Raw genomic sequence first — 13,899 nt, forward strand, 5'->3', positions numbered from 1 at the left:
GTAAGTGGATGTAAATTGTATATTTGTTTCTTTAAAATTTATAAAAGTGCAGACATATACTTTATTTAGAATTTATGTACAAATAGGTTAAAAAAATAAAATTACTCCATTCCATCGTGCAAAAATATGTTTATTTTTAAGTAAAAATAAATATATTTTTGCATGAATAGTATTTTAAGTTATTTTTACACTTTCTACTTTTCTTTTGAAAATTGATAGATGTAAAATTAAAATTTAGTAGATTGACACATTATTTTATGTAAACATATATACATATATAGAATGAAAAATATATAGGTTAGTAGCATAGATATAAATAGATAAAAAAAATAGTAAGTAAAAATTTGAAAAATATATACTTTTGTACTAAATATATGACATAAACATACCATAAAATCAAATACCGATGGTGTATAACTTATTTCATCATATAAATACGATCAAATCTCCAAATCCATCGAAGAAATTAATCTTCATTCCTTATTGTAAACATAAAGCAAACACATATTTTCCGCTGTTCCAATTGGGGTGGAACGCAGCAAGGCTGATCGAGTATCCGTGCCCAATGAAAATGCAGTCGTACGCGACCGATGCGCCGCCATAGACGGTGGCATTCGTGTAGAATGTCCAAATTATTTCCCCGGTCCGAGCATCCATTGCGTAGATAGGGCCGGTAGGCGCCGTGGACCCTGCAAGACCCCGTTGACCACGGTCACCGGGCCATGGGCTGTGTCGTTGCTTGGATTGGCCGTGGTCCATAGGATTGTCCCCGTGTCGACATCCATCGCCACCCATCCACCGGCGTTGGTGGTCGCATTGGACGGCTTCAAGGTGAACGGTAATCTTGCGCCGTTCGATATGTTGGTGTACACGCGCTTCCTATCGGTTGCGGCTCCCCACACCCCTCCTCCTTGGGTAGACCCTGGGCCGGCTTTCTGTAACAATAATGTGATATAAATAGGTATTTGATATTATATATTTTACATGAAAAGAACTAAATGATAACGAATAGTGTAAAGCTTAATTAAGATCTATAAGACAATTGGACCGATTTGAAAATTGAGATTTTTATAATGTTTGAAAACATCCCTTATTCTACTTAAAAATTAAGATTCGGTTTACGCACAAAATTTTCAAGATTTGAAGTTTGAAAAAAAATGAAAATATAAAAAGTTAGTATTGTTAGATAATGTAAATAACCGTCTCGTCTAAAAGTTTAATCCGTTAAGCCATCAAACGAAATTTGCATGAGGACAACAACAAACAAGGGATAGTGGGGCTTGAATTCGAGATCTAAGGCTCTAATATTATATTAAATGATGTAAATGACCGTCCCACCTAAAACCTTAAGCTGTTAGAATACATATCATTTATTTATCTATCAACAAATAGAAACGGGAGTCCACCAACAAGTATTTGATATAATATTTTGTAAGAGAAAATATATGTTCGATATAATATTTTGAAAAAAAAATATTATAAATAAATAGTATCAAAACTTTAAAAAAATATATCAATTAACTGATTTTAAGAGTTTGATTTTAATTATTTTGCGAATTGCATTAAAACTAAAGAATAAGATATAGAAATAACATATTTTCATTACCGTAAACCAAACAATATCGCCATTATCCCGATCCAAAGCCCAAGCAAATCCGCTCTTTTGCACGGCCACAACAATATCACGGCGTCTTCCCTTGGACCGGATGGTTAGTAGCATTGGGGCTTCTCCAAAATCGGCATCTATGTTTGGGCCAGGCGGACAATCAAGGTTGCCGGGAATCAAACAAGCAAAATAGAACACATCGTAAGGCTCAAGCCTTGTAGCCCACTCAATTTTCCCAGTATCAATCTTGAGTGCCATAATTGAATCGAAATGAATATCCGGCCCAATGCACTCGTCTGGTTGGCTAGGCGGGCTAGTCCGGTTATTTTGCCTAGTTTGGCACTCGAGGACTTCAGCCGGGGCGTTGTAGAGTTGTCCGGTTCCTACAAAGACGAGGTCTCGCTTTGTGTCGATGGACGGGCTGCTACCCCATATGGTTGCGCCCGAATAGCCGCCTAGCCGGCCCCCGTTGTCGGGTAGAGTGTATGTCTGCCAGAGGATTTTTCCGGTCTTTATGTCCATTTTTACCATACTTTCACGGAATGTGCAACAGGGTTGCTCTGTTCTTATGACTTCTAAGGATGATACTCCGCAGTAAAATGCTCTTTGAAAAAGAATCAAATAAAATAAAATTTTGAAGGTAAAAATAATTATTTAATTTAATATTATTTGAATTCGATGCCTTTTTTTAAAAAAATAATAAAATAAAATATTGAATAGTAAAGTTTGACAAAAAAAAAAAAAATCAAAAGTATGTCTAAACAAGCACCGGTAATAAAAAATATATATTTTTTCATCAATTTGAACAGTTAGTTACGATAAATGACACAATACTAAAGAATAAAACAAAGCATCCCAAAATTTGATTATAAAATTCGATTAAACTATTTTATGTCTAAAGGCAATGTCATATTAAGAATTTATAGTTTCTTTTCTTTTTCTGTAAATATTAAATAACAGTTTGTCTTAAAAAAATTATTAAATGAATAATTGATGAATTATTTAATTATTTATTTTATTAAAAATAATATATTTAAGATATCTTATATTTTTATTTATATAAAACTTATAAATAAATGTGCATTTTCAACTAGGTATCAACTTTGGATCAAAATAGTGTTTTGTGCATACGTAATTTTAGCACAAGAGATTTTACGTAATAAATAAAATACAAAATATTTTGTATATCTTTCTTAAAAACACAAATGCATTATATAATCTATCTAATATTATACTACCTCCGTCCGGCTCTAAAGATCTCATTTAAATATTAATTATTATATCAAAACGTAGTTTAAATTAAAAAAATTTGTAAAAATACTTCAATCGGTATCTTATAATACTAATAGACGGATATTTGTATAAAAAATTATAAAAATATAAATATATTTTTAATATTAAGTACAATGACGACAAATGGTAAAGGCAACCCTTACACAGAGGGAGTATTAAGAACATGTTCATATCATATAAAAAAATATAAACTTAAATTTAAAATTTTAATATTTCCAAACATTAGAACTAACCCCTTATAAGGAGTCCCCGACATGGTCACGACGCTCGCCGGGCCAGGATCGACCAACGTGGACCAGACAAGCCGTCCTGTTTCTCGTGTCACGGCGATCACAACCGCCGGCCCATAAATTGCGACGATCAATAGATTGCCGGCCACGGCGGGAGTTGCCCGCGACACCGTGACATTGACAGTCCGTCCCGTCGGCTGTATCCCTGTTAACTGCCCTATGTTCCTCATCCAAATCAGCTTTCCGTTCCCGGCATTTACTGCATACAAATTTCCATTCCACGCCGGGAAGTAGACGACTCCGCCGGCCACGGACAGCGTCGCCGACACATCGAACCCGGCGAGGAATTTCCATCTTTGTCCTAACTGGCCTGACCTCACCCTACTTGGCTTTATGTCTCCTCCCTTAACATATCTCCTGTTTTTAATATCTTTTCCATGAGTATACCACTGCAAAAATTTATTAATTTGTTAGATTCATAAGTAAATAAATTGAAAATATTTTGATCCAAAAATAGTCTGAAAGAACATAATATAAATGAATAAATTGTCTTACTTCTTCTGAAGAGCAATAGGAAACTGAAATTAGACAAAATGATACAATGAGTGTAGACACAAGTTTATTCATAGCCATCGTTTGATGACTATTTTTAATGTCATTTTGGTTCTTATAGTGAGAAAAGTATGAGTTTTGTTCAAGTATTCCCACTATTTATTAATTTTTGTCCTTGCCCACAAAGAAATATTATATTATATATTATTATTATTATTATTTTCATTTAAAATTTAAAATATAGCGTCAATAAATAATTTATACTACATCAATTGAAAAAGATTTACATTTTCTATTTTTTATTAATAATTATTTAAATTATTATATTAACAATTCAAAGAAACTCTTGCAAGTCCACAACCAAGAAAATTGAGTAAAATAGGATGCCAAACCTCCACTTAATAATTTAATAAATAGTATTCAACTTCAACGTTGTTATTATTATTATTATTATTATTTTCAACTACAAGTTGCAGTATAGAATTTTAGAAAGTGTTCATTTTGTGGGTTTTTTTTTTTTTTTTTTTTTTGAATTTTAAAATTGAATATTTGGAAAATAATTAGGGATTCAAATTAAAATGGAAAACATCAAGTGAGATTAAGTGATGTTCGAATAAAGTTTAATAAGTGAACCAATCTATGATCTCATTTATTTAATCATCTATTTTCAATCAGTCAAACATAGATTGTTACTGCTTTAAAATGTGGTCTATATATTTTGGGAAAATTATATATTAATATAGATGAAAAATTAGTCGAATTTCTTTACGTCACGTATGATTATAATTTTTGTCTTTGGCGAAACTACTTTCTGATCTTTGATTTTGATATTGAAATTCCGCAATGTATTTAAGCTAAAATAGAATTCATTTTTATTCTTGGATGTACATGAATTGTTTCCTAGTTTTACAGTATATATAGTAACAATTGTAATTAAGTTTTACTAATATATATATATATATTACAATATATATGCTATGTATTTTTTATTTTTTTTTAATTTTTTTAAATTTAAATTTTATTATTATTATTATTCTTTTTTATGTTTATGAAATAACTTAGTGGTTAATTATTACTCACTCGGTCTCTAAAATTTGTGCTCTTATTTTTGGACACATATTTTAATAAAGTGTTTTTTTTTTTTAATTACCTTTTACTTTTTATGATAAAAAAGTATAGAAGTAAGATGATTTTTTTTTTTACTAAATAAAAATATATGAATAGTTTTAAGAAACAGACAAAAAAATAAACATATTTTTAAAAAACATATTATCAATTAAAAATACAGAATTTGAGTAATAAAAAAAATCCCAAGTAAACATATATACATGGTGGGAGTGTTTACTTGGTAATTATATGCATATTATTTTTTTGGTCTCATATAAATTAAAATATAATTTTATGGTACAAAATTTAAAAATATATTAACATTATATTGATAGTAAAATACAAATTATTGATAAAAGTCTTTTTTATTCCTCTGAAAGTATATTTTAATTTAAGCAAAACAAATTATTTGTGTAATAATATTATAAAAATTAAAATAAATTTATGCATGACTATTTATAGTAATTGAATAATCAATTTGAATCTACAAAAATAGCCATGGTGACCGAGGCTTTGACAGACGAAAAAAAATATTATTTTCTTTAAGTACAATTTCCAAAGGTCAAAAATATATAGCTCATTTAGAGGACAAAATTGGTTTATTCAACATTTTTTTAGGTGGCATAGTTGCCCATAAATATTATCTAAAAATATATTATTTTCACATTTCATATATATATATATAATATTTTATTTACTTATAAAAAATCAACATTTAATATAAAGTATTATTTTTATTAATTTCTAAATTTTTATATTTAACATAAAAAACAGGCGAAGTAATCAAACCTAATATTTTCAAAAGTTTGTTCAAGTGATCATATATAAAGTCATGTTAAAAGTCAAATAAATTACGTGCTGAATTATCTTTTCAATGTGTTTGCTACTGTTTATATACACATAAAATAAAAATTAATAAAATATATAAAATATTATTATATATAATATTCTTACAATTTCTCGCACTATATAATAAAATTATAAATATTAAGCAAATATTCTCCTAGACGTTTTTTTTCCTTTTGTTTTGGTTTGTTTTGTTTTTCACTATCCAGTCTCTTATTTTTTAATAAAAATATATTTTTTTTGTCATTTGGTAAGTATATATATATTTTTTATTTTGGATGTCCAAACATACAATTTAATTTTGTTAGTTTGTATGGACACAAGTACACATTATATACTTTTTTCGTCCACTTGATGAGTATATATATATATTTATTTTGGTTGTCCAATCATAATATTTATTTATTTTAGCTTGTATGGACATCACTACACATTACAAATACTTTTATATTTATACTTATTTACATCAATATTATCGTATTAATTTTACACATCGTAGTTAAAATAGTCTTTACCTATAAAAATTATCACAAACTATCATTAAATTATAATATTTATTAAACTCGGTGCAAGAATAAATATATATTTTCTGAGTAGACGGAATAAGTATTTTATTTTTAACAATATATTATATCAAATTATTATTTAAATTACAATCCAAATTCCAAGAAAACAATGAAGGAACAAATCCTTTTTTTTTAGGACATATATATTTTAATCTAAAATATCACATCATCAATGAACATTGTTTGTGTGCTAAATAAAATTATTCAACATGATACTAAAAACACATTAATATTAACAAAATACGACATCCGTCCCACGTACCGAGTCTGCTACACTGTAGACACGGTATTTTAGAAGGGGTGTAATTAGTAGATAATTAAGAATGTATTAGTAAAAATAATTATCCTATAATATAAATAATTATAAATTAAGATTAAAATAATTAATTAGTTTAATTAAAATTAAGAAAAAAATAAATTAAAAAATTTAAAATGAGATTAAAGTGCGTAATGATTTTCCAAAAAAGAAAAGTGACATGAAATGTGAGACGGATAGAAACAGTAACGTGAACATGATATGTGAAACATAGAGAATAATACATAATATATATTGAGCCTAATTTACAGACCATTAAGTTCAACTGAAACTTTACTTTGAGCAGCGCACCTGAAAAATATAGTAACAGTAAAATTCCACTCAGATAAAAGAAAAAATAAAAATAATATAGTAATACATAACATATAAATCAATTGTTGACAATAACAAAAAGAAAAATAGAAGAAAGTCCTAGTCAATTGTTTGTTTCCTTTTATTGTTGCTATTTTCAAGCATTTATTTTAATTTATATTAATAAAATATAAATACAATATATAAATTGACAATGTAACAAAAATTCATACCGCAATCCCACCCCATTCCCACACTCGTAATTATTTGTATTTATATGATTGAGTGTGTTTTTTAATCAATTTTTTTTTTTTTTTTTTTTCAAAATCTACTATTTTAAATTGTGCCTTATTCGAATTATAAAATTTGTGTTTTAACTAAATTTTCTTAAATCTTTTTCGATTGTTTTCTTTAGTTTCTAAATCTTTGTTTCACGACAGGTCGATAGAAAGCTGCAGAGCAGTAAATTTCATCGTGTGAGAGGAAAAGGAATACCTCTGCAGGGATGGATGTATGTGGACGCCATTGTGGGAAGTGGGGAGGGTTTGCCTTGCTTCAATTCATCTGAAAAGAAACTCGATATTGTCATATTTGCAGAAGCAGAAGATAAATGCTGGATTCTATCAGTTTAATTAATTATTTACTTATTAAGAACTGGAACACACATATATACATATATATATATATATATATTGAATTTGATAGAAACATGATTATTAATTAGTAGTCTTCGTGTTCAGAATTAAACACTAATTACTTACTGTCAAAAATAAAATATAGGTTATGTTCTTATTTATTTATCTATGTTTTATTCTTCTTTTTTTTTTTTTCTAATTTCTACACTATTCTCTTTTAAAACTAATTAATGACTCATTTCAAGAATCATTGTTATAATTAAGTCCCTCCAATATTTAGACAAACTTCAAATAAAGGGTTTGAAGATTTATATATCTAAATCATCATGTAATCTGTAATTTGCCCTCAAGCAATAATAAAATGAAAACAAGAAATATATATTCAAAGAAAGAAAGCCACAGGGGGTTCGCGAAAGGCCACTGAAGTGAATATGATTCTGCTTGTAGATACATCTTTAATTAATCTTACCCACAGAGACGTCCAGGTTCATACACAATTGAAGAATTCTGCCTCCCAGCACCCAATGCCTTTTAATTTGCCACAAAGCTCCATAGAGAGAGAGAGAGAGAGAAGAAAACCCTATAAATAGCAGCAAGAAGAAGAAGAAGAAGACGAGGTGTGGGAAATTAATTATTTAATTAATTAATATTTCCCAATTGAATATATATCATATCAGAGGACCTCTAGAGTTCCCTTCAAGCACTTCTCGCACTAGATCTCTCTCTCTCTCTCTCTCTAACTGTGTGTGTGTGTGAAGTGTTTGGGGGAACTCCTGGGCTCACCTGATGCCTTAACATCATCAATGTTTAAGTCTGTCTGTCTTTTTATGTATTTTATATTTATTTCCAGATTCTTTAATTTGGGTTCAATTTATTTATGTTTTAATATTTATTTTAATTTTTTTTTTTTCAATTAGTATACACTCAATATTATATATAAAAGATACATATTTTCTACTCAAAAACCATATTCAATACATATTTAAATCTTAGCAGTGACTTTATCTATATATATATAATTCAAAATAACAATAGACTTTACCTATAATATATATATGATTAAATGCTAAAGTACTGTAAAATAAAGTTAAAGATACATCGACATACATTGTTGCCTAGCATAAGATATAAATCTCAACCACCTCGGCCAGCCATTGATGCCTAATGCCTTTGCCGGAAACCACCGCCAGCCACTTGTACAATGTGAAAAATATTTAGTGATTATAATTAGGACATCTTCCATGTATATTTTGTGATTATAAAGCAATTATTAGGCGCTGTTTACACAATAATTTTACATATTTTGATACATTAAATTTTTAAAAGATATTTATTTTTTCTCTCGTAAAATATCATATTAAATATTATTTTTTACTACTATTTTTAAAATTTTAAAACTTCAAACTCTCAAAAGTTTCGTGTCTAAACGAAGTCTGGGTTGGACAAAAGAAGTCTCCAAAGGGACTATCATGAGATTGTGCAAAGTTTTAAGGGGAATTGAAGATAGAAGTCCAAAATTTTTGTCCCGTAAATTTTAGGGATTTTAGGGGCCTTAGCACATTTGATTTATTACACGCAAGACAAAATTCAAATTTTTATTTAATTGTCCAGAAAGCCTATATAGTTCGCCTTTCGATCGGTCCAAAGGAGTAATTTTCATCGATAACAAATGATAAATTGTATTATTGAACAATAGACTTTGTATGTAAGCTTCTAAGATTTATTTATTATTCAACATATAAAAGTTACATTCAATATTTTATATTATGCTTCTTGTATAATTCTACATATTAATGTTATGGTTCAATAATATTCCAATGTTCAATATATAAGTTTTGTTTACATATATACTTTTGAAAGCTTTAACACTATATATCAATATTTTTTTTTAAAAAAAAAATGTCATTCACATCAAATACATATAATGTCTTTAACAAAATATTGCATTAACTATCTAATTTTTATTAATTTTTTGTTTTTCAAAATTCCATAACTCCATAAATTTTATTTATATGGAGTTTTAAGTATTTACACAATTTAAATATACTTAAATAAACTTACATTATAATTCAATTATCTTGAGGATGATAATGAGTAAAAAAAAACTCACATTATAATTCAACACCATATTAATATTTAAGCAATACACTTTTGAACGAAATTCAATACATAATCCACTTTTATAAAAAACTATTTGGTATTGATACTTAAAATAAAGTATAATTATACATATATATATATATATTCGATTATATAGCAACATATATTTAAAATAAGAGTTGTGGAAAATTTTTTGGCTTCTAGTATATAAACGAACTTCACAATTTTAATTTATAAATAAATTAGTTATGACTATCGACCACCAAATAATATGTTTTTCTTTACCAGTTAAAATAAGAGTTGTGGAATATTTTTGGCTTCTAGAATAAAAGCGAAATTAACAATTTCGATTTATAAATACATTAGTTATAACTATCGACTCATGTCAAATAACTTATTTTTCTTTACTGATTTGATAGTCAAAATATGCTTGTTAATTGTTTTTATAATTGAACTAGAACTACTGTGACCATTCCGAACTAAAAAAACTTAATTTAATTAAATTATCATCTATACATAATTGTTTAAATTGATTATATGATTTTTAAAATTGGCTATTTCATAGTAAAGCGCAATTACGGACACCAATTTGAACTTGACAATTAAACTTTAATTAAATTGAAATATCAAGTTGAAATAATCATATAAATTAATAAAAAAATTTAATTAACATTGAAATAAAAAAATTACAAAAATACTTATCAATATCAAACTATGTGTTATTGAATCAAATCTCATAACACTCATGATTTTTTTAAACATCTAGACTATACTTGTCCTCAGTGCATACAATCAAACAAAATATATGAAATACTCTTACTCTCAAGTATTTATGCATTTTAAGACAAGAATAATCTCGTAGGTTTGCTCACTAAAATTGAAATTTTTGGTTTTCTAAATCTAAGTATCTTAATTTACAATTATAATAGGATCGTGGTATGGGTAGATAAAGATACAAAAGGTTAATGAAATTTAAAAAAACACTATACTTGGAATGATCATATAATCAAAACCAAACAAGTTGCATGCACCTTTTACATTCCAACATTGATATATACTCCTTTACTCTATTTTAATATATTCACCACATAGCATTTTAATCTTTCTCTCTTTTTAAAACCATTATATTTTTTTTAATACACTATTTTTTTTTTCTTCACGCTTATTTTCATTACTTCATTCACTTTTATTTCCTCAATTATTTTAGTTATTTAAAAAACAATAAAATTCCTCAGCTTCGCACCTTTGATTTGATTTTTTTTTTTTTTGACCAAGAACTTTCTAGGGCAATCTTTCTATTATTTTGCCAACTCATGCATCAATCAACATCTCTCAAATTTATTCCTTAGTGCAACGAAAACAACTCATATAATGGAGCATATATCAACTCCTAGATTACCAAGGCTTCAAAAAGATCTTTTTTTAAAAAAAAATAAATAAATAAGGTTATCTACTAATTAAGGGTTCATCATAATCAAGAAAATAAATTGTCAATCTCAATCACGGTTTACTAACGAATAATTTTGAAAAAAAAGTTTAAAGTCAAGGCCAAGGGTTAATCTAATGTCATTATTTTTATTCGCATCAAAATTCTACAAAAAGTAATTTTACCATGCAGCATTAGAGAGAACAAGTTCTACAATTTTAAGTTTAACATAATTCCACATAGAATATTTTTTTTTTTAAAAAAAAAAAGAAATAAAAGAAAGAGAGGGGGTATATTTGATGTATATATTGATTATGCAGCTCAACATAGAACCAAAAGCTCACAAAACAATTTAATTGGTGATCAACATAATTTCATTCTCATAAGAAGAGTATGTTAATGATACAATAGATCATATTCTGAATCAAGAAATCATCATATATAACAAGAATTATAAAGTAAGATAGGAAAGCACTTTTTCAAAATAAATAACTTGAACCCACATCGACAAAGTAATCCCCCACATATAATCAACAAAAATGAAGTATACCCCCATGCATAATTCCGAAACAATTGGCTACTATATATTGCAAAATGAGTTTGTACATCCCAAAGATCGAATTATTAAATTCAAGTAGTAAGTCCAAACTATTTAATAGCCCACAAGTCGTGAGTATATTTCCCAATAGTGTTTATTTACTCAAGCAATGAGTATAAATATATTTAGAAACCTCCAAATAATTTGACAAAATACTTGTTACAACACACACACACACACATGACACATACACACATATATATATATATATATGTAAAGCATGTGATGAGCTAGCTCATGAGTTCCCCCAAACACTTGTCACACAATTGACTAATTAATTAAACTGAATTCCTAGACAGCTACCATTCGTAATTGATGACCATTATAGGGTTTTGTTATCCATCCAAATTATATATATTGAAGAAACTATAATGCCATATAGAATTATCACATTTGGCCCAAATTAATATGATCAATGCACCATTTCTAAGTAGCATATATAATTCTCAGATGTAGTGGTACCACAACTATATATATATATATATAGAGAGAGAGAGAGCGAGCGAGAGAGAGAGAGAGAGAGAGAGAGAGAGAGAGAGAGAGAGAGAGAGAGAGAGAGAGAGATCATAATTCCAAACCACCTTTTGATGAAATATATGTTAAAATATTGAATTCAATAAAGCATGATTATGGGTAGTAGTCTTCGTGTTAAGAATTAAACACCAATTACTGTCAAGAATAAAATATAGGAAATGATTTTGTTGAACTGAGTAGGTTATGTTCTTTTTTTTTTTCCTGCAAATTCTCTTTTTAAACTAATTAATGATTCATTTCAAGAATAATTGTTATCCACCATTAATGAATATCACCACAAATTCTACAAATTCAATTGTCTGCTGTAATTAAATAACTCATCCCAACATTTGCTGCGCGCTGTCTTTAATTTAGGCATTACAAAATTTAAATTAAGGGTTTGGGGATTTATATATAGGTCATATGCAATCAGCCAGTAAAGATTTTTCGATTATATATGTAAATAGATGTTATATACATTAGGTTTCCCTCAAAATAAAAAGCAATTAAAAAAAATAAAAAAAATGAAAAATGAGAAATATATATTAAAAGAAAGAAGAAAGAAAGAAAGGCAGAAGGGGTTCGCGATTTAAAGAGCACTGAAGTGAATATGATTCTTCTTGTGCATCTTTAACTAATCTCTCCCAAAAAGACGTCCAGGTTCATACACAATCGAAGAATTCTGCCTGCCTGCATCCAATGGCTTTTAATTTGCCACAAAGCTCCATAGAGAGAGAGAGAGAGAAGAAAACCCTATAAATAGCAGCAAGAAGAAGACGAAGAAGAAAGAAACAACTGTGGGAAATTAATTAATTAATTAATATTTCCAGATTGAATATCATATCAGAAGACCTCTAGAGTTCCCTTCAAACACTTCTCGCACTAGATCTCTCTCTCTCTCTCTCTAACTGTGTGTGAAGTGTTTGGGGGAACTCCTGGGGCTCATCTGATGCCTTAACATCCTCAATGTCTAAGTCTGTGTGCTTTTAAGGTATTTGATATTTATTGGCAGATTCTATATTTATATATAGATTATTTGTGTGTGTGCTCATTACTTGTGTTTTGGAAGGATTTGGGTTTATTTATGTTTCTAATCTAATTTTATACTACTATTATTTATGAACAAATTACTGTTTTTAAAAAAAATTATTTTCAAGATTATATAAAAATTATATATTTTTGTACTAAAAAATCAGATCTAATATATATTTTGTATCGAATGACTAATTTTTTTAATAGATAGAATATATATATTTTTTTATAATATTAATCTGTAAGTTACCGAAGTGTCTTTTTTTTTTCATATGAAAGAACTCCATCGGACACCTTATTAGTGCCTTTTCCGAAAACCATTGCCAGCCGCTTGTACAATGTGAATCATATTTTGCCGTAACAAATGACATTTTCAGTGCTATTTTTAGCATTATAAAAGCAATGATAATGCTAAATTGCATTTGTTTAATTAATTATGTCATTTTTTACTAATATAAATTTTTAGGTGAAAAGGATGGTTGAATTGTGTTCGAATCTCATTGCTCTTCTTTGTAATAAAATAAAAAGGTTTAGATTTATTTACCATTTGATTTTTCTGATGTTCACTACATATATAAGTACTTAAAAATTTTACAACATAGTTAAATAAACGTACATTATAATAATTCAAAGCTATATATACTAATACTATATGTTGGCGCACAAAAAATATTTTGGTAGATGATGAGAATTTCTAATTGATTGAGTAAGATAGTGAAATGGATCGAAATCAAGTTTATGAAAAGAGGTTGAATTGTTTGTGAACCAAAAGAGGCAAAATAAGCCAA

General features: G+C 27.7%; 1 long non-coding RNA gene and 1 pseudogene across 1 annotated transcript; both read right to left on the reverse strand.

The window, feature by feature from the left end:
* Nucleotides 1-391: 391 nt before the first annotated feature.
* LOC127261606 (uncharacterized) lies at nucleotides 392-3,808 on the reverse strand (annotated as a pseudogene).
* Nucleotides 3,809-6,650: 2,842 nt separating this feature from the next.
* LOC127261884 (uncharacterized) lies at nucleotides 6,651-8,165 on the reverse strand. Its single transcript, XR_007841005.1, has 3 exons — nucleotides 7,912-8,165; nucleotides 7,303-7,371; nucleotides 6,651-6,807 (listed from the first exon to the last, which is right to left on the reverse strand). It is a non-coding gene; the product is annotated as an uncharacterized LOC127261884 (long non-coding RNA).
* Nucleotides 8,166-13,899: the final 5,734 nt, after the last annotated feature.

Source organism: Andrographis paniculata, unplaced genomic scaffold (genome assembly GCF_009805555.1).
Source record: "Andrographis paniculata isolate CXL003 unplaced genomic scaffold, ASM980555v1 Contig64END, whole genome shotgun sequence".
In the NCBI taxonomy this organism is placed as follows: Eukaryota; Viridiplantae; Streptophyta; class Magnoliopsida; order Lamiales; family Acanthaceae; genus Andrographis; species Andrographis paniculata.